Source organism: Mesoplodon bidens, assembly GCF_964165515.1.
Source record: "Mesoplodon bidens genome assembly, chromosome: 20".
NCBI lineage: Eukaryota > Metazoa > Chordata > Mammalia > Artiodactyla > Ziphiidae > Mesoplodon > Mesoplodon bidens.
Window position 1 is genome coordinate 16,072,967 of NC_138181.1, and position 21,030 is coordinate 16,093,996.

The 21,030-nt window shown below is 38.4% G+C and overlaps 1 protein-coding gene across 7 annotated transcripts in view; it reads left to right on the forward strand.

Moving 5' to 3' along the window:
- Window positions 1-21,030, forward strand: part of FUT10 (fucosyltransferase 10) — a 265,015-nt gene that overhangs the window by 163,747 nt on the left and 80,238 nt on the right. For all 7 annotated transcript variants that reach the window (XM_081221152.1, XM_081221153.1, XM_081221151.1 and 4 more), the window contains one exon: window positions 12,179-12,294. The gene's annotated coding sequence lies outside the window, so the exon portion shown is untranslated. The remainder of the gene's footprint in view (window positions 1-12,178; window positions 12,295-21,030) is intronic.

Sequence of the window (21,030 nt, forward strand, 5' to 3'; positions counted from 1 at the left end):
GCATACAGGTCTTTTGTCTCCTTAGGTAGGTTTATTCCTAGATATTTTATTCTTTTTGTTGCAGTGGTAAATGGGAGTGTTTTCTTGATTTCATTTTCAGATTTTTCATCATTAGTGTACAGGAATGCCAGAGATTTCTGTGCATTAATTTTGTATCCTGCTACTTTACCAAATTCATTGATTAGCTCTAGTAGTTTTCTGGTAGCATCTTTAGGATTCTCTATGTATAGTATCATGTCATCTGCAAACAGTGACAGCTTTACTTCTTCTTTTCCAATTTGGATTCCTTTTATTTCCTTTTCTTCTCTGATTGCTGTGGCTAAAACTTCCAAAACTATGTTGAATAAGAGTGGTGAGAGTGGGCAACTTTTTGTCTTATTCCTGATCTTAGTGGAAATGGTTTCAGTTTTTCACCATTGAGGACGATGCTGGCTGTGGGTTTGTCATGTATGGCCTTTATTATGTTGAGGAAAGTTCCCTCTATGCCTACTTTCTGCAGGGTTTTTATCATAAATGGGTGTTGAATTTTGTCGAAAGCTTTCTCTGCATCTATTGAGATGATCATATGGTTTTTCTCCTTCAACTTGTTAATATGGTGTATCACATTGATTGATTTGCGTATATTGAAGAATCCTTGCATTCCTGGAATAAACCCCACTTGATCATGGTGTATGATCCTTCTAATGTGTTGTTGGATTCTGTTTGCTAGTATTTTGTTGAGGATTTTTGCATCTATGTTCATCAGTGATATTGGCCTGTAGTTTTCTTTCTTTGTGACATCCTTGCCTGGTTTTGGTATCAAGGTGATGGTGGCCTCGTAGAATGAGTTTGGGAGCGTTCCTTCCTCTGATATTGTTTGGAAGAGTTTGAGAAGGATGGGTGTTAGCTCTTCTCTAAATGTTTGATAGAATTCGCCTGTGAAGCCATCTGGTCCTGGGCTTTTGTTTGATGGAAGATTTTTAATCACAGTTTCAATTTCAGTGCTTGTGATTGGTCTATTCATATTTTCTATTTCTTCCTGAGTCAGTCTTGGCAGGTTGTGCATTTCTAAGAATTTGTCCATTTCTTCCAGGTTGTCCATTTTATTGGCATAGAGTTGCTTATAGTAATCTCTCATGATCTTTTGTATTTCTGCAGTGTCAGTTGTTACTTCTCCTTTTTCATTTCTAATTCTATTGATTTGAGTCTTCTCCCTTCTTTTCTTGATGAGTCTGGCTAATGGTTTGTCAATTTTGTTTATCTTCTCAAAGAACCAGCTTTTAGTTTGGTTGATCTTTGCTATCGTTTCCTTCATTTCTTTTTCATTTATTCCTGATCTGATCTTTATGATTTCTTTCCTTCTGCTAACTTTGGGGGTTTTTTGTTCTTCTTTCTCTAATTGCTTTAGGTGCAGGGTCAGGTTGTTTACTCGAAATGTTTCATGTTTCTTAAGGTGGGATTGTATTGCTATAAACTTCCCCCTTAGAACTGCTTTTGCTGCGTCCCATAGGTTTTGGGTCGTGGTGTCTCCATTGTCATTTGTTTCTAGGTATTTTTTAATTTCCTCTTTGATTTCTTCAGTGATCACTTCGTTATTGAGTAGTGTATTGTTTAGCCTCCATGTGTTTGTATTTTTTACAGATCTTTTCCTGTAATTGATGTCTAGTCTCATAGCATTGTGGTCGGAAAAGATACTTGATACAATTTCAATTTTCTTAAATTTACCAAGGCTTGATTTGTGACCCAAGATATGATCTATCCTGGAGAATGTTCCATGAGCACTTGAGAAAAATGTGTATTCTGTTGTTTTTGGATGGAATGTCCTATAAATATCAACTAAGTCCATCTTGTTTAATGTATCATTTAAAGCTTGTGTTTCCTTATTTATTTTCATTTTGGATGATCTGTCCATTGGTGAAAGTGGGGTGTAAAAGTCCCCTACTATGATTGTGTTACTGTCGATTTCCCCTTTTATGGCTGTTAGTATTTGCCTTATGTATTGAGGTGCTCCTATGTTGGGTGCATAAATATTTACAATTGTTATATCTTCTTCTGGGATCGATCCCTTGATCGTTATGTAGTGTCCTTCTTTGTCTCTTCTAATAGTCTTTATTTTAAAGTCTATTTTGTCTGATATAAGAATTGCTACTCCAGCTTTCTTTTGATTTCCATTTGCATGGAATATCTTTTTCCATCCCCTTACTTTCAATCTGTATGTGTCTCTAGGTCTGAAGTGGGTCTCTTGTAGACAGCATGTATATGGGTCTTGTTTTTGTATCCATTCAGCCACTCTGTGTCTTTTGGTGGGAGCATTTAGTCCATTTACATTTAAGGTAATTATTGATATGTATGTTCCTATTCCCATTTCCTTAATTGCTTTGGGTTCGTTATTGTAGGTATATTCCTTCTGTTGTGTTTCTTGCCTAGAGAAGTTCCTTTAGCATTTGTTGTAAAGCTGGTTTGTTGGTGCTGAACTCTCTCAGCTTTTGCTTGTCTGTAAAGGCTTTAATTTCTCCATCAAATCTGAATGAGATCCTTGCTGGGTAGAGTAATCTTGGTTGCAGGTTTCTCTCCTTCATCACTTTAATTATGTCCTGCCACTCCCTTCTGGCTTGTAGAGTTTCTGCTGAGAGATCAGCTGTTAACCTGATGAGGATTCCCTTGTGTGTTATTTGTTGTTTTTCCCTTGCTGCTTTTAATATGATTTCTTTGTGTTTAATTTTTGACCGTTTGATTAATATGTGTCTTGGCGTATTTCTCCTTGGATTTATTCTGTATGGGACTCTCTGTGCCTCCTGGACTTGATTAACTATTTCCTTTCCCATATTAGGGAAGTTTTCAACTATAATCTCTTCAAATATTTTCTCAGTCCCTTTCTTTTTCTCTTCTTCTTCTGGAACCCCTATAATTCGAATGTTGGTGCGTTTAATGTTGTCCCAGAGGTCTCTGAGACTGTCCTCTGTTCTTTTCATTCTTTTTTCTTTATTTTGCTCTGCATCAGTTATTTCCACTATTTTATCTTCCACCTCACTTATCCATTCTTCTGCCTCAGTTATTCTGCTATTGATCCCATCTAGAGTATTTTTCATTTCACTTACTGTGTTTTTAATCGATGCTTGATTCATCTTTAGTTCTTCTAGGTCCTTGTTAACTGTTTCTTGCATTTTGTCTATTCTATTTCCAAGATTATGGATCTTGGAAATAGAATCTTGGATCAGCTTTACTATCATTCTGAATTCTTTTTCAGGTAGACTGCCTATTACCTCTTCATTTGTTAGGTCTGGTAGGTTTTTATCTTGCTCCTTCACCTGCTGTGTGTTTTTCTGCCTTCTCATTTTCTTATGTTACTGTGTTTGGGGTCTCCTTTTTGCAGGCTGCAGATTCGTAGTTCCCGTTGTTTTTGGTGTCTGTCCCCAGTGGCTAAGGTTGTTTCAGTAGGTTGTGTAGGCTTCCTGGTGGGGGGGACTAATGCCTGTGTTCTGGTGGTTGAGGCTCGATCTTGTCTTTCTGGTGGACAGGTCCACGTCTGGTGGTGTGTTTTGGGGTGCCTATGGCCTTATTATGTTTTTAGGTAGCCTCTCTGCTAATGGGTGGGGTTGTGTTCCTGCCTTGCTAGTTGCTTGGCATAGGGTGACCAGCACTGTAGCTTGCTGGTCGTTGACTGAAGCTGGGTGCTGGTGTTGAGATGGAGATCTCTGGGAGATTTTCGCTGCTTGATATTATGTGGAGCTGGGAGGTCTCTTGTGGACCCGTGTCCTGAAGTTGGCTCTCCCACTTCAGAGGCACAGCACTGACTCCTTGCTGCAGCACCAAGAGCCTTTCATCCACCCGGCTTCCCAGTTATGATTTCCATGGGCTTGGGTTATTGAGGCTGGCTCCTCTTGGTAGCTAGGGAAGGTTAACCTTCACAGAGCCAAGGATTCCAGGCGAGGGATTGCAGCACCTCACAGAGAAGTGCCCCCTTCACACCTGATGACTCCTGGCCCGGGGCTCTAGGTAAGCTGCTCACAAGGCTTTGGTACAAAGCTCGAAAACTGAGCCTTGATAGTGTGACACCGGAGACGCTCGAGACCCAGAAACGGGAGACTGGGCGGCATGCAATGGGGAACTGCTGCTGGACGCAGTGCTTCGGACTCCTCCGCAAGGAAGCTGGGCCTTACTGTGAGTTTTTAAAGTTCTTTTTATTTTAGATTCTAGTACTTCATTAGGTATATGTTTTACAAAAATTTTCTCCCAGACTGTGGATTATATTTTTATTCTCTTAACAGTGCCCTTTGCAGAGCACATTTTAATTTTAAAGAAGTCCAGCTTATCAATTTTTTCCTTAATAGATCATGTTTTTGCTGTATCTAAAAAGTCATCCCCAAACCCAAAGTCATCTAGATTTTCTTCTTTGCTGTCTTGCAGAAGTTGCATAGTTTTGTGGTTTACATTCAGGTCTATGATCCACTTTTAGTTAATATTGATACTTTTGTGAAAGATGTAAGGTGTTGTTTAGATTCATTTTCTTGCATGTGGATGTCCAGTTGTTCCAGCACTGGACAGCACTATTTGTTGTACCAACACTATTTGTTCAAAGAACAATCCTTTCTTCATTGAATTGCATTTGCTTTTTGGTCAAAGATCAGTTGACTATATTTGTGTGGGCCTATATCTGTGCTCTCGATTCTGTTTCACGGGTCTTTTTACCTGTTCTTTCACCAATATCATACTGTCTTGATTATTGTAGCTTTATAGTAAGTTAGGTAATGTCATCCTCTGACTTTGTTCTTCTCCTTCAATATTGTGTTGACTACTCTGGGTCTATTACCTTCCCATGCAAACTTTAGAGTCAATTTGTTAATCTCCACAAAATAACTCATTGGTATTTTGATTGAAATTTCATTAAATCTATAGATCAGGCTGAGAGGAACTGACATCTTAATAATATTGAGTTTTCCTGTGCATGAACATGGAATATCTCTTCATTCACTTAGATCTTCTGTGAATCCTTGATCAGAATTTTATAGTTATCTTCACATAGAATTATATATATATTGTTAGATTTATGCCTAAATGTTTTACTTTTGGAGGGTGCTAATGTAAATGGTGTTGTGTTTTTAATTTCAAATTCCAGTCGTTCATTACTGTTATATAGGAAAACAATTCACTTTTGTATGTTAACCATTAAGTAGATGTTAGCTATAGTGTTTTCATAAATTTTTCCTATCAAGTTGAGAAAATTCTACTCTATTCATAGTGTGCTGAAAGTTTTTTTTATCATGAATGAGTGTTAGATTTTATCAAATGAGATAGAGGATTTTTTCTGTATCTATTGATACCATCATATGATTTTTCTTCTTTAGCCTGATTGATGGATTACATTAGTTGATTTTTGAATGTGTACCTGGGATAAATCTTATTTGGTCATGGTGTATGATCTTTTTACACAGTTTTGTATTCAATTGCTAATACTTTCTTGAGGATTTTTTCATCCATGTTAATGAGAGATATTGGGCTGTAATTTTCTTTTTCTGTAACTTGTTTGTCTGGTTTTGCTATTAGAACAATGTCAGCCTCATAAAATTGATTAGGAAGTATTCTCTCTGCTTCCATTTTCTGGAACATGTTGCCAAGAATTGGTATTAATTTTTCCTTTAAGTGTTTCGTAGAATTCAACAGTGAGACCATCTGGGCCTGGTGTGTTCTGCTTTGGGAGATTATTAATTATTGATTCAATTTCTCTAATAGATATAGGCCTATTGAGTGTATCTATTTCTCCTTATGTGGGTTCTGGTACACTGTACCTTTCAAGAGCTTGGCCTATTTCATCTAGGTTATCAAATTTGTGGGAATAGAGTTGTGTATAATACTTTAGTATTCTTTTTTCCCTTTTATTATCATTTTAATGTCCATGGAATCAGTATTCTTTCATTTGTGATAATAGTAATTTGTGTCTTCTATTTTTTATTCTTAGTTAGCCTAGCTAGAGGTTCATCAATTTTATTGATCTTTTCAAGAAAAGCTTTTGGTTTTACTGATGTCCTCTATTAATGTCCTATTTTCAATTTTATTGATTTTTGTTCCATTTTTATCCTTTCTTTAATTCTGTTTAATTTGAATTTAATTTGCTTTTTTTTTCTAGTTCCCCAAAGTAGAAGCTTAGATTACTAAGTTTAGATCTGTCTTCTTTTCTGATATATGCTTTAATTTCCTTCTAAGTACGGCTTTTGCTACATTCCACAAGCTTTTATGTTTTACTTTGATTTTCAATTAGTTCAAAATATTTTAAAGTTTCTCTTGAAACTTTTTCTTTGACCCATGTGTTATTTAAAATTGTGTTGTTTAATTTCCAAATATTTGGGGATTTTCCAGCCACCTTTCTGTTACTGATTTCTAAATTAATCCCAATATGGTCTGAGAACATAATTTGTATGATTTCTGCTCTTTCAAAATTGTTAAGGCATATTTTGTGGCCAGGAACGTGGTCTACTTTGGTGGATGTTCCATGTGACCCTGAGAAGAATGTGTATTCTACTGTTGTTAGATGAAGTATTCTAAAAATGTCAATTAGATTCAGTTGATTGATGTGCTATTCAGTTCAACTGTATACTTACTGATTTTCTGTCTGTGGGATCTTGTAATTACTGACAGAAAGAAGATAGGTTTTAAAAAATACATGTCATTTGGATTTTAGCCATTCTAACAAGTGTGTAGCGATATCTCATTGTTGTTTTTATTTATTGTTTCATCTCAAAACAATCTCAAACTTTCAGAAAATTTCCAAGTACAGTACAAAGATTTTTTTCCTCTCCTGAATTACTTGAGAATAAGTTACTTATCTAATGTTCCACCATCTTTGTACACTTTAGGGTGTATTTCCTACAAACAAGGACATTTTCCAACATTAACCCAATGCAACCATATACAGCAGCCTCTCAGGCCATCTCAGTCAACAGTGCTAATGGATATACATACACATATGCCTGTAGGTGTATACATTACATCTATATTTATTTATTTATATACCTCTATATATCTCTATCTCTATTTATGTCTATCTATATATCTATATTAAAAATCTTAAATTCACACCTGAACCTCCAATTCCTAGTCCAACACAACAGGGTTCAATCTAGTTTTCTCCCTTTCCATTCTAGCACTCCCTGCTGTTCTCCTCCCACCCTGGCTCTGATACCCTGGGCCACTGCAGCTCCCTGTCACCCGTACATTGATGTTGATGCCTGCCTTCCTTGGTCCCACCTAATGGTTTTGGTACTGAATACTCAGGAAAAGAAGGGGAGGGAAGGGCTTCCCTGGTGGCGCAGTGGTTGAGAGTCCGCCTGCTGATGCAGGGGACACGGGTTCATGCTCCGGTCCAGGAAGATCCCACATGCCATGAAGCGGCTATGCCCGTGAGCCATGGCTGCTGAGCCTGCGCGTCTGGAGCCTGTGCTCCGCAACGGGAGAGGCCACAACAGTGAGAGGCCCGCGTACCGCAAAAAAAATAAAAAAGAAAGAAGAAGGGGAGGGAAGAACAGGGGGAGATGTAGAGAAAGGAATGAACAGGTGTGGCAGAGACTTAGGAGACAATAAATAGGACTTGATGACTAATCAGATGTGGAGGTGGAGGAGAAGCAGGAGTCACAGGTGATGCTCAGGGATGATTCAGGTAGAGAACAGAAACAGGTCTGTGGAATGTGTGGGAGTGGGATGGACGTGGTGGAAATGCAGCTTGAGAGAGAAATGTGGCTTCCAGTATCGATTTGGTGTTCATGAGATTATATATAATATTTAACGACATGGAGGGAATTCCCTGTAGTTCCCTGTAGTCCAGTGGTTAGCATTCAGCCCTTTCACTGCCATGGTCCAGGTTCAATCCCTGGTTGGGGAACTAAGATCCCACAGCATGGCCAAAAAACAAACAAACAAAGCAAAACAAAAAACAAAAAATGGGCATGGAAGCAGATGGTACTTCCCCAGGAACATATATGTCCATTAAAAGAGAAGGAATCCTAGAGAAGAAGTCTGTAGAGAACTCTTAAGAAGTGGGCAGAGAATAAGAGTGAGCTATGACAGAGAGGGAGCAGCTTGCAGAGTGTCAGAGAAGGCCAGGGAAGGAGGTCGGCTGAGGCAGATGTTGTCAACAATTCAAGTAAGATGAGGACAGAGACATGCCTCCTGGGTTCAGCCATGGCGTGAGTTAGTGACTACCACCGTCAGTCAAGTAGGTGGGAGTGGTGATGGTAGGGACAGTTGACTGAAGAGGGAATGCCAGTTTAGAAAGTGTAGAAAGTAAGTAGCAACGGTCTCAGGAAATTTGTGAATCAGCAAAGAAAAATAAAAAGTCTAAGTGGGTGGGGGGACAGACAGTCAATATTGATGAGAGAATTATGCAAGTTAAAATACTGTTGGAAGGTATTGAAGACCCAGGGATGAGGGGAAGTAAATGCTGTAGGTCTCTGATGAGGCTAAAGGTCAGTCACTGTCGTACTTGAGGGAGAACAAACATCACCTAGAAAACTTAAAACATGCACAGTTCTTTGATGCTGAATCTAGAGATTCTGATTTTGAAGGTTTGGACTGAGACTTCTGTACCTTGTCAAGCCTTCCATGCCTAGGTGATAATGAGGCTGGTATTTCACAGATGATACTTAGAGAAACAAGAGAAGAAAAAAGGATGGAAAGCACCATGGTGGGATTCTCTGGGGACGGAAAAAGAGATGTTTCATCCATTATAACAGGAGCAGGTGTCGGCACGTGTGTTGTCTGGAGATAGAAAGTTTAGTAGTTCTTGTCTGGTGTGTTCTGTTTTCTCTATGAATGAAATAGGGGGTGCATTTTCCCTTGAGAATGAGGGGTCAAGAAGTTTGAAGAGAGTGGCAAAGATTGGAAATACGTAGCATGGAGAATGGGAAATTGTGTACGAGTAAAATAAAGAGGGATTTCTGAGAAGTTTGAGAGCCGAGATGAGGTTTATAAATTATGAATTTATAGTGGCAATTGTCTGCAGTGTTTTTCACTTATCTCTGAGTCCAGTATCCCAGTGTGAGCACTGAGGAAATGGTGAGCTGGATTGATCTAGGGTTTGTGTTTTGTCAAGTATGAAAAATAGAAAGATAATGCAGAAAGGAATTGCATTTAGTCCCAACAAAATTGTTGAGATGATGAAATCCAAAATGAACAAGAGAAGTTAAAGACAGGACTCTAATGAGACAAAGGGAGATGGGACAAGGAGCAGAGGTCTCAGAGGAACCCTGCATGGATGGACAGAGCTTTGTGGCCACTGGGGGGAATTCCTGATGGAAAGATTTCCACTTCTGTTGTTTTGGGCGAAGCTAAACTGTGTAGGTAGTGGTCATGGGAGTGGAATAATAATGTAGAGTGGAGGCAAAGGTCACTAGAGATGAAAGAGGTCAAGGAAGGTAGACGCCAAGGCCTTTCTTTGGTGGGTTTTCTCCAAGAGCTTTACCTTTCTAGCACACTAGAAAGGGCCAAATTACGCATGTATTATTTTTGTCTGAATGTGCATTTAAATCAGTGCATCACTTCTGTAAAGGAAGAACCTATCCAGAGTGAGCTCTAATGACAGAATGTCTTTGTTACTTCAAGGAACTCAGAGCCTCAGAAATCAGATCACTTACCTTACTCTGCTTAAAAAGCAGCTTAGCTAAAGGTACTAATTAAATCAGTATCACTCTTTTCATTATTGTGAGTAACTTAAAAATGGCCCTATAACTGTGCTTTTATAAGTATGGTCGTCAGAGCCCCTGCATTAAAGTCACATGGGGTTGATAGTTCAAAATGCATACTCCTGGGGTCCACACTAGACCTATTAGTACAGTTGACTAGAGTGGGGAGCTGAGTTGGGTGGAGCTGGAATCTGTATTTTAACTAGATCTTCAAAAGACTCTCATGCACACACTATACATAGACATACACACGTGCTTCCTGTGTGCGAGAAGTATGTAAGTCTGCTGTTGATGCACAGGATTCATGTCCAGACCCACATGCTCTGAAGTGTGCCCTCTCTGTGCTTCACTGGAACCCATTTTCATTCTAGCAACTCTAGCTCCCTTTCTTACATAAATGCTAATACAGAGAATAGAGACAGCAATAAAGTGCCTCCCTGCTTATTACTCTAAGGGATACAGAATATTCTCCAGGGGATTTTAAGCAAATTTTTTTTTTTTTTTGCGGTACGCGGGCCTCTTACTGTTGTGGCCTCTCCCGTTGCGGAGCACAGGCTCCGGACGCGCAGGCTCAGCGGCCATGACTCACGGGCCCAGCCGCTCTGCGGCATGTGGGATCTTCCCGGACCGGGGCACAAACCCATGTCCCCTGCATGGGCAGGCGGACTCTCAACCACTGCGCCACCAGGGAAGCCCTAAGCAAATATTTTTTTTTACAGATTTTACCTTTGGGTGAATTACAGAGCTTGACTCCATGATACCTACCACCAGTGAGGAGGGCACAATCTTTGAACTCTTAAAAAATAAATATCACATTCACTGATTTTTTTAATAAAGCTGTATGTTAGTCCAGGGTGAACTGGTGAAGAAGAATTTCAGGTTTCCAAATGTCAAAGAAAGGACAACACCACAGCCTGCTTTAAGAAGAAACCAAATGTTCTAATTAACATTTTTATCTTTGACATTTCCTGACTGCCTTTATATGTCCCTGGGGCTATTTTTGTAGTTTAACTTTTCAAAATAAAAATCCCATATTCACTCTAACCCCCAGTTTTATAGGCAGTTAATCTCACATAGTTCATCTGCTCTGTTGATTTACATTGCTAATGCCACTTAAGGAAGGCAATCAGGATGCTTACAACATTTTGGTCTGTTTAGTTTAATGCAACAGTCGTCTGAGATAAAAGTACCAGTTATTATGTTCCAATAACAAGCTCAATAAATTTTTTTCTTGGGGTTAATGTGTTCTCTTATTTCAGTTTTCCTTCACGCTTTGTCTTCATTTCCAAAAAGCATCACATTTATTCCTATGCTTCGTTTCCTTTTCAGCATTTGGATACAGCCATTGACATCTATCAGGCTCTCAATAACTTATGTGAAAGTTCTCCAGCTCCCCTTGCCCCTGGTATTTTTAAAAGGATTCATAAAAAACCTGAGAAGATGGAATTATAGCAAGTTTACATTCTGCAGCTGGTTTGCACATCATAGAGCAAGTTGTGTTGTGATATTAAAAGAAAAAAAAGGTGGAAGGAATAAAATGGTCATTTATTGAGCAATACTTTATGCCAGAATATGTGCTAAATGTGCTATATCTTCTTTCATTTAATCCTCACCAAAATTTTGGCAGTTGGGATTATGATTACTATTTTTACAGATTAAGAAATAGGTAAGGCTCCAAGAGGTAAAGTAATTCACTCAAGTTCTCCTTTTTCATCAAGTATCCCCCAAACCATTTATATTTTCAATATCTTTATCTTTCCCAGATCCTTTCCCTTATTATATAACATGTGAACAATCTCAGAACCTAAAAAACCAAATCTTCCTTTGACTGTAACTCTGTAGCATTTGTTTCCTTCACAGCCAACATCTGGAGGGAGCTGTCTATGTTCTTTGTTTTTGCTCCTTCACATCTTAACCAGAAACAATCTGGCTTCAACTTCAACCTTCTAATAATTAAGCACGGGCATTAGCACAAAAGCATCGTCCACTCTGGTCCTCACCTGGCATGCAACATTCAGTGCTGACTATGTTTGACTCACTAGCAGGGTTGTTAACCAGATTAAAAGAGTTAATTCAAGAAATTCAGAAGTGTTCATGGCACATAGGAAATGGCATTGTTTGTATTATATATTATATATGTGTATTATATATATTTTATATATATATATATATATATATATATATATTTTTTTTTTTTTTTTTTTTCCTCCTGCATGTTATGCTGTTTTAACATCTTAAAAATATTCTTTTCTGGCTGGGGAGAGACTGCTCCTCCGGGGCTCACCAATTCCTAGAGGCAAGCTAGGGCTCAGCTGGGAGCATGGCCTTGTTATGCAAAGTAAGCAGTCCAGAGCCTGGCTTCCTCTATCTGGCCCCTGCACCCCAGGAGATGATATTCCTTTGCCTTAATTATCCTAAGGCCAGGTACCAGGCAACTAGAGACCATCCTTATAGCCCAAAGCTCGCTGAAATGATTCACACCAGCCAGCCCTAAACTGTTTACTTGCCCTGCTTTGTCTCTCCTGCAGAAACCCCAATAAAGGCCATGGTCTAAGTGCTCCCCTGCTTCCTGTCTTCTGCCTCCTGACTCCCCTGGTGTTTTTCCAAGTGGCACTGGGTGCTGTACTATGTCTTCTGTTTCTAGGTGAGTATAATACATTTGTTTTCCTGAATCACTCCTTTGCCTCCTCTTGTGGCCCCAATGACTGACCATCTCATAAGAAAAGCCAACAGAAACCCTCACTGTTAGCTGCTGTTGATGTGTGGCAGCGGTTGGTACTCCTAGGCTTCTATTAGCGCAATGATCGGGGTCTCTATCCACCTTACAAATTGTACATTTTTAGTTTCTTTTACTAGTTTCTGTTTTCTTTACTGCCCTTAGACTCAGTCAAGAGGGGTCCTTGCTCCAGGCTTCACCTTCACATTAAAAAAATCAGTTATATTGAGATGTAATACAGGTACAATAACTTTCATTGATTATCGTTTTTTAACTATAATAAGATTAGGTAGTTTTTCATTTTTTTTTAGAAAAAACAATCCGTTGGCATAAGGAGAAACAATATCTGTAACGCTCTAGATCTCAAGTGGCAGTTTCACCAGTGTTCATTTTATTTATATCTCAATATGTATTAACTAGACTATCTTTATATGTTCTCTTGTATGCTTCGGATATCACATGCTACGAATGTAGTTAACTATTTAAGTTTTGACGGATAAGTAGAGTCCTATAACTTCCACCATAATCATAAACATTTCCCTCACCCCAAAATGCCTCCTGCCCCCTTTGAATCAATCTTCTCCCCCTATTCTTGGTCTTTGGCAACAGTTAATCTTTCTGTCATTATAGTTTTGTCTTCTCTAAAATTGTGTATAAATGGAAACTACAGTATTTAGTCTTTGGTGTCTGGATTCTTTCATGTAGCATCACTGTTTTGAGATTCATGCATGTTGTTCCATAGCAGTAATTTGTTCTTTTTTATAGCTGAGAAGTATATGATTATTATGCAAACACCAGGCAATGGACATTTGTGTTGTTTCTAGTTTTGAGCTGTTAGGAATAAAACTGCTATAAACATTTGAATACAAGTCCTCGTGTGGATATACGTCTTAGTTTCTATGGGGTTTACCTGGGGATAAGGGAGGGGAGGGATGAATTGGCAGACTGGGATTGACATATCCACACTACTATATATAAAATAGGTAACTAATAAGAACTTACTGTATAGCACAGGGCACTCTACTCAGTACTCTGGAATGACCTATATGGGAAAACAATCTAAAAAAATAGAGTATAAGATTCACTTTGCTGTACACCTGACACTACACAACATTGTACAAAAAATCAACTATATTCCAGTAAAAATTAAAAATAATTTTCTATGGAGTAAATATCTCAAAGTGAGGTATTTGGATCTTATGGTAAGCAGATGTTTAGCTTTATAAGAAAATGCCAAACCGTTTTCCAAAGTGGTTACACCCTTTTGCATTCCTGAGCAATCTATGACAGTTTCCATACTTCCACATTCTTTTTTTAAAAAAATAATTTTTATTGGAGTATAATTGCTTCACAATACTGTTTTAGTTTCTGTTGTACAACAAAGTGAGTCAGCCATATGCATACATATGTCCCCATATCCCCTCCTTGAGCCTCCCTCCCATCCTCCCTACCCAACCCGTCTAGGTCATCTCAAAGCACCGAGCCGATCTCACTGTGCTACACAGCTGCTTCCCACCATGCAAGTATTTTACATTCGGTAGTGTATACATGTCGATGCTACTCTCACTTTGCCCCAGCTTCCTCCTCGCACCCTGTGTCTTCAAGTCCATTCTCTGTGTCTACATCTTTATTCCTGCCCTGCAACTAGGTTCATCAGTACCATTTTTTTTTAATTCCTTATGTATGCGTTAACATATGGTATTTGTTTTTCTCTTTCTGGCTTACTTCACTCTGATCAATGGTACAGAATGCCCACAGATAAACCCATGCACCTAATTTATGACAAAGGAGATAAGAACATACAATGGAGAAAAGACAGCCTCTTCAATAAATGGTGCTGGGAAAACTGGACAGCTACATGTGAAAGAATGAAATTAGAACACTCCTTAACACCATACACAAAAATAAACTCCAAATGGATTAAAGACTTAAATGTAAGGCCAGACACTATGAAACTCTTAGAGGAAAACACAGGAAAAACACTCTTTGACATAAACCACAAGATCTTTTTTGACCCACTTCCTAGAGTAACGGAAATTAAAACAAAAATTTAAAAATGGGACTTAATTAAACTTAAAAGCTTTTGCACAGCAAAGGAAACCATAAACAAGACATAGCTCTACATTCTTTAACTCCTTTTCTTTTTCTTCTTCTTTTTTTTTTGGCATGTGGGATCTTGGTTCCTTGACCAGGGATTGAACCCATGCCTCCTGCATTGGGAGCACAGAGTCTTAACCACTGGACCACCAGGGAAGTCCCTATAGCTCCACATTGTTGCCAGCACTTAGTCTTTTAAAATTTAAGCTGTGCTAGTGGATGTGTCGTGGTAACTCTTTCTGGTTTTTAATTTGCCTTTCCCTGATGGCTAATGAAGCCAAGCACCCTTTCATGTGCATATTTGTCTTTCTTCTGTGATACGCCTGCTTAAATCTTTTGCTCATTTCTTAAGTTGGGTTGTTCTCTTTGTTTTGTTGATTTGTAAGAGTTTTTAAGTATTCTAGATACAAGGTATTTTCCTACATTTTCTTCTAGAAGTTTTAGAGTTTTAGGTCCAATATTTAGGTCTATGATTCATTTTAAATTAAGTTGTATATAGAGTGAGAGTTAGGAATCAAGGTTAATTTTTTTTTTTTTAATGTATGGATATCCAATAGTTCCAGCTCCATCAGATGAAAAGCCTGTTCTTTCTGAATTGAATTACTTGGGTACCTTTGTGAAAAAACAGTTGACCAAAAATATGTGCATCTATTTCTGGCCTCTCTTCTGTTGCATTGATCTATCTTGTCTAGTTTTTCAAAGTGGAATCTTAAATCGTTGATTTGACATTCTTTTCTAATATAACCATTTAATGTTAAAAATCCTCTAAATGTTGCTTTAGCTGCATCTCATACATCTTTTCATTTTCATTCAGTTTAAACTTAAATTTCTCTTGTGATTTTTTTTCTTGATGTGTTATTTAGAGGTGTGTTATTTGATTTCCGCATTATTTAGGGGATTTTCCAGATATCTTTTTGTTAGAGATTTTTAGTTTAACTTGGTTATGGTCAGAGAAGATACTTTTGTGTGATTTTAATCCCTTTAAATTTTTTGAGGCTTGTTTTGTGATCTAGAATATGGTTTATTTTGGTGAACGTTCCATGTTCACTAGAAAAGAATGTGTATTCTGATGCTATGTGGAGTGTTTCATAAATGTCAATTAGGTAAAGTTGGTTGAAGTGATAATTCAGGTGTTTCATATTCTTGCTGATTTTTCATCTACTTGTCCATCAATTGCTAATAGAGAAATGTTGTGATCTGCTAATATAATTATGATTTTATTTCTCTTTCCAGTTCAATTACTGTGGATTTGTTTGTTTCCCCTTTTAGTCCTACCAATTTTGTTTTATGTATTTTGAAGCTCTGTTATTAATAATGGTACATAAAAGTTTAGGATTGTTATGTCCTCTGAATGTATTAGTGCCTTTATTATTATGAAATGTTTCTCTTTATTCCTGACAATATATTTTTGTTTTGAAACCTTTTTCTGAAATTAATATAGCCACTCCAGCTTTTTGTAGATTAGTGTTTTCATATCTTTAGTTAGTCGATTACATTTCAAAGGATTAAAAATGAGAAAAATATATTTTATATTTCCCCACATATTTATCATTTCTGGCATTCTTCATTCCTTGTGTAGTTTAAATCATTAACTGGTATTTTTCTTATGCCTGAAGGACTTCCTTTAACATTATTTGTAATCCAAGTGTCCTGCTGGAGGCTGGAGAATAAATTCAACCCCTGTCACTCCTTCATGGTCAGAGGCAAAATCAAGGATTTCAGTCCTACTCTGCAGAGAGTAGTCCTGCTCTGGCCCGTCTATGGCAGTGTCCTTCCCTACAGTGTGAGGATTCTGTGAGGCAAAAAGGATATTCCCACGCAAAACCTGTGTTCTCCTTCCATCTAGACCATATTCTTGATAATCAGAACCCAGGAGTTTCCTATTTGGACAGCACAAGCTGGCTTCTAGCCTGGCCTTTCCCTGAGCCATTCTCTTGATGGAGGACCTAGGAGGGGCTATTTGCTGGGATGATGTGGTCAAAGCCCAAATATCCACCTATATGCCTCAGAGGCCCCTTGTGGTATAAGATGGATCCAGGGTGGGAAAAGAAGGGAGGTGGAGCATCAGGGGCCAGCTTCTCCCCAAGCACCACATTCTGGCATGGAATTTCCAGTCCAAGGATTCTAAATTCAATCTAGCATTCTGGAATGTTATGATAATATATTTTTCAAGGTAGGAGAATCAATGTATTTTATTTAACACTGTGTTCACTCTATGGATAACTTTTAAGTCTTAAATGTATAGAATGTGGGCGTTTGTTTGGACTTTGGCCCCAGACCTGGCAAATGTCAGGTGTGGGCTGGCTTTTTCTTCTTACTACCCTCTAAATCTATGTGCAAATTCTGGAATTTGCCCTTTGTCCTCTTCTCTTATCACTCCATAGACTGGATGATGACCTCTGTTCCAAAAATTTCCACTAACACAGTTATAGGACGGTACAAGTATACATTATGAGTAGGCCCTACAGAATCAGTGGGGACAAGTGTACAAACAAGACTGGGAATGGCATCCTGGGTGGAGGAGGGGAAGAGAGAATATGCCCTTAAGCAGTAGTGTATTAAACTGAGAAGTTCTTGAATAAATCAGAAAGGGCCAAGCAGTGTAATGGGTGAGTCTGTGCTCTAGAACCAGGCTGCCTGGGATCAAATTCTGTTCCTCCCACTTACAACCTGTGAGACTTTGGGTAAGTTTCCCAATCCATTTGTGCCTCAGTTTCCTCATCTAGACAATGGGCATTATAATAGCATCTACCTCATAGGCTTATCTTAAAGACTAATGATTTAATAATTATAAAACAGTTGGAAGAATGCCTGAGAAATAGTAAATTCTCAATGCATTTTAGCTAATATATGAATGAGGTACAGGGAATTAATTCCCTGGCAGTCCAGTGGTTAGAACTCAGTGCTTTCAGTGCCATGGCCCAGGTTCAATCCTTGGTTGGGGAACCAAGATCCTATAAGCTGTATGGTGTGGCCAAAAATCTTTTGAAAAATGATAAAATAAAGTAAAATAGGTACATTTTCAGGATTCAGGTTGGGTTTTTCTATACGTCTCTGTTGCATATTTTAGAATCGGATAATTTTTACTTTCCAATATTAGGATAATCTCTGGTTCTAGCTGAATTTACTCCAAAGATGGCTAGACGCTCACCAGTTCTATCTCCTCTTCCTGGGAACATGGGTAGACTTTATTTCCAAGCTTTCTTTGCTGTTAGGCTGGGGCTGGAAAAAGAAATGTGTACAGAATTTATGTGTATAACTTTTAGGCATGGTCATAAATCCTCTGAGTTACACTCCTCTCTCTTACCCCATCTGAGGACTGGATTATTCCAGAATTAACTTGAATTTGTAAAATGGCAAAGCCGTAAGATAGAAGCACTTGTGTTACTAAGGCACAACTTGCAAGAGAACGACTCAAGAGACCCACCAAACCAGGAATATTTGTACTGAACTTGAATTTTAAAAAAAGTTTTAATTGCATTAAGCCAGTAAGATTTTAGATTGTCTGCTACAGCAGTTAATCTATTCAAGTACAAATATTTATATGTTGCAGTGGAGTCCTTTCATAACAAAAATATGAAATCTATGTTATTAGCTTAGTGATTGGCTGTGGTCAGTAAAGAAACTGAAACTGGCAGCTGGAAAAATGGTAACCTTGTTATGCGGTGGCAAGACATTTGGTAAAACATTTTCCTGTGAACACTTGGAAGGTAACACGTGCCTATTGAAATTGAACTCCAGGTGAAGAATTGAGAAATATAACTCTAGTGGAGTGTGGTTTTTATTGGCTGCGTTTGGCCAAGAAAATGCTTGAAAAATAGATGGCTAGTTTGCAAGCATAAATGAAAGGGAATAGAGAGAGTCTGGAAATTCAGTTTTGCAGAGTTGAAAAGTCAGCTGTTTGTAGACTCTAAACCGTGAAAAATGAAATTAAAAAAAAAAAAACTTTAAGCACTAGCAGTCCAGTAAATCTTTTCAGGTGAATAAGGTGATTCACAAAAGTGATTCCAGTTTAAGGACAGGATATTCTTCTTAAAAGTTATAGCCTCAAGTAGCTATTATTAAATTGAGAGAGATTCTTACAGTGGTAAAGAAGCAGAGAGATAAAACGTATTTGGGAATTATATCTAGGGAAGATCTTTGAATGTGGTTTCTGGCACTTAAAACTGCTGGGAAGCAAATTGGTCAGAAGCCTATTAAGTTTTTTGTTTTTTTTGTTTTTGAAAAATTTCAAGGACTTTAATATCTCTTGAGGAATAAGAGATTGGATTTCCATACAAGACAAAAACTGTGATCAGAAAAGGTGCTGTTTAGGGCAAAGAAAATATGTGTAATGGAAAAAGAGGAAGCCTATTAAGTTTTTGAGGAATTTTTATCTCCAAATAAGCCACACATTAAACAAATTTAAAAAAAACAAACCTGTTTTGACCGCTTTAGACTTCAAACAACCACTGGAACTCCACACTTCTGTAAGCATGAGGGAGGCTAACTTCCAGCATTCCCAAAGACATGCCCCCTCTCTCCCACTTCACATGTGGCCAAAGAGGATAGCGGACAAGGTGAAGGTCACAGAGGAAAGAAGCAGGGCCACAACAAGGATGGACAGTGGTATTTCTCTTGGAGAAACAAGAAAAACCTTATCAAACAGCTTTTCCTATCACCATTTTGGAATCCTTCACATTTTCTACCCAGAATGATTTCAGTATTGCTGTACACCATTGACTTCTAGGTTTTTCCATGTGTTCCCTTTGTAAATGGGGCTGTTTATTACTGTTATCTTGGCTCTGTTACACCATTGTGTACTGGCTGTGTGTGTGGTGGTGGGCAGATAACTTATCTTTTAATTCATAGACCATCAGAACACACGGAGCCATAAATAGCCCTATGGGAAGAACTGTGCATCACCTGGAGATCCAAACTCACCTAGATGTAGTGATTGGGTGTGACTTTGGGGTCTTCGTTGGTGAGAGGGTGAGTGTGCTTTGTATGTAGGGTCAAGAGTGAGCTGAGAATTTGGTGGCCAGAGGAAGTCTGGCAGAGACTGACTAGATGCTCAGCAATCATATCTCTCTTCCTGAGCACAAAAAAGATTGCATTTCCCTATTTCTCTTGAAGTTAGATTAAAATAGTGCGGGCCACTGTTGATCAATTGTATGTTGTAGAAGTGATGCATGCCACTTCCAGGACTGGCCACAGAACCCTTTGTGCAACTCCTCATCCCCTCCTTTTATCTGTCAGGGCTACCTTGAAGCCACAGGATGGAAGTAGCCTGGTTCCTGAGGTGCTGCTTGGAGAATCACCTGGCCAGGAATGTTCACTTTGGAATTTATATCAGCAAGAAAATACCTTGATCATGTTCAGTCACTGCGATTTTGCGGGTGTTTTTTTCAGCGGGCAGCATATCCTGAATAATACACCACATCATACATTGTGAGGATGGAGAGTAATCACTTAAAATGACATCATTGTTAGAGACGGAATTAACGCAATTTCTTACTCCGATCTCCAGCATGACCTCTAACCCGGAAGGGATTCAAAATACTGAGTCAGATATTTACAAGGAGGATAATGCTGGTGGTGGTCTGGGAGGTTCTTTTAGTGGTGGAGTCCTCTGGGATTTCAAGAGAGATATCGGAAGAAGGGTGGGCATGAAAATAAATCAATGAGTTTGCCACCCCTAACTCAGTATTTTTGAGAAAATAAATATTGTTTAGAGAAGGAAGGGAAGAGTATGATCCATCTGCCAGAGTGTTAGCTTCAAGGATACCCCACTCTTTCCAAGGTTCACAAGAGCTCCTTTTGTGTGGGCCTGAGCTCTGAAGTTTGTTTAGGGTGAATATTATAGTTGAGAAGTGACCACTAGAAGTTGTGTGTGTGTGTGTGTGTGTGTGTTTCCTCAGGGTGTGCTAGTCTCATTGCAGGGATATCTTTGAATTTTGGCTGGAATAGTCCATGAAAATATTACAAGTCCAGAATTGGGAAAGCAGAAGTAACTGTTAAGGAGCCTCCAGAGCAAGTATTTATTGTAGTACATGTTCTAGAAGTTCCTTTCTTTCATCACTGCACAATATTGCCTAAGGGCCCAGATAATAGTTTGGGGGGTGTGGAGATGATATGAAATCTTTACATCAGACATTTGATTATTAACTATTTTAGGGCAAAAAAGATCTTCAGCCATGAACAGATCCTGAAGATAGCATTAAAGGAGGTATGCTTAAAGAATCAGTGATAAGTTATGTAATACTGATATTTGTCTTTCTCTGTCTGACTTACTTCACTTAGTAAGATAACCTCTAGGTTCATCTATGTTGCCGCAAATGGCATTATTTCGTTCTTTTTTATGGCTGAGTAACAGATACACACTACTGGATATAAAATAAACAACAAGGACCTACTGTATAGCGCACAGGGAACCCTACACAACATTCTGTAATAACCTATATGGGAAAAGAATCTGAAAAAGAATGGATATATATGTATATATACATATATATATATGTATATAAATATATATATATATATTTATATAACTGGTTCACTTCGCTGTACACCTGAAACTAACACAAC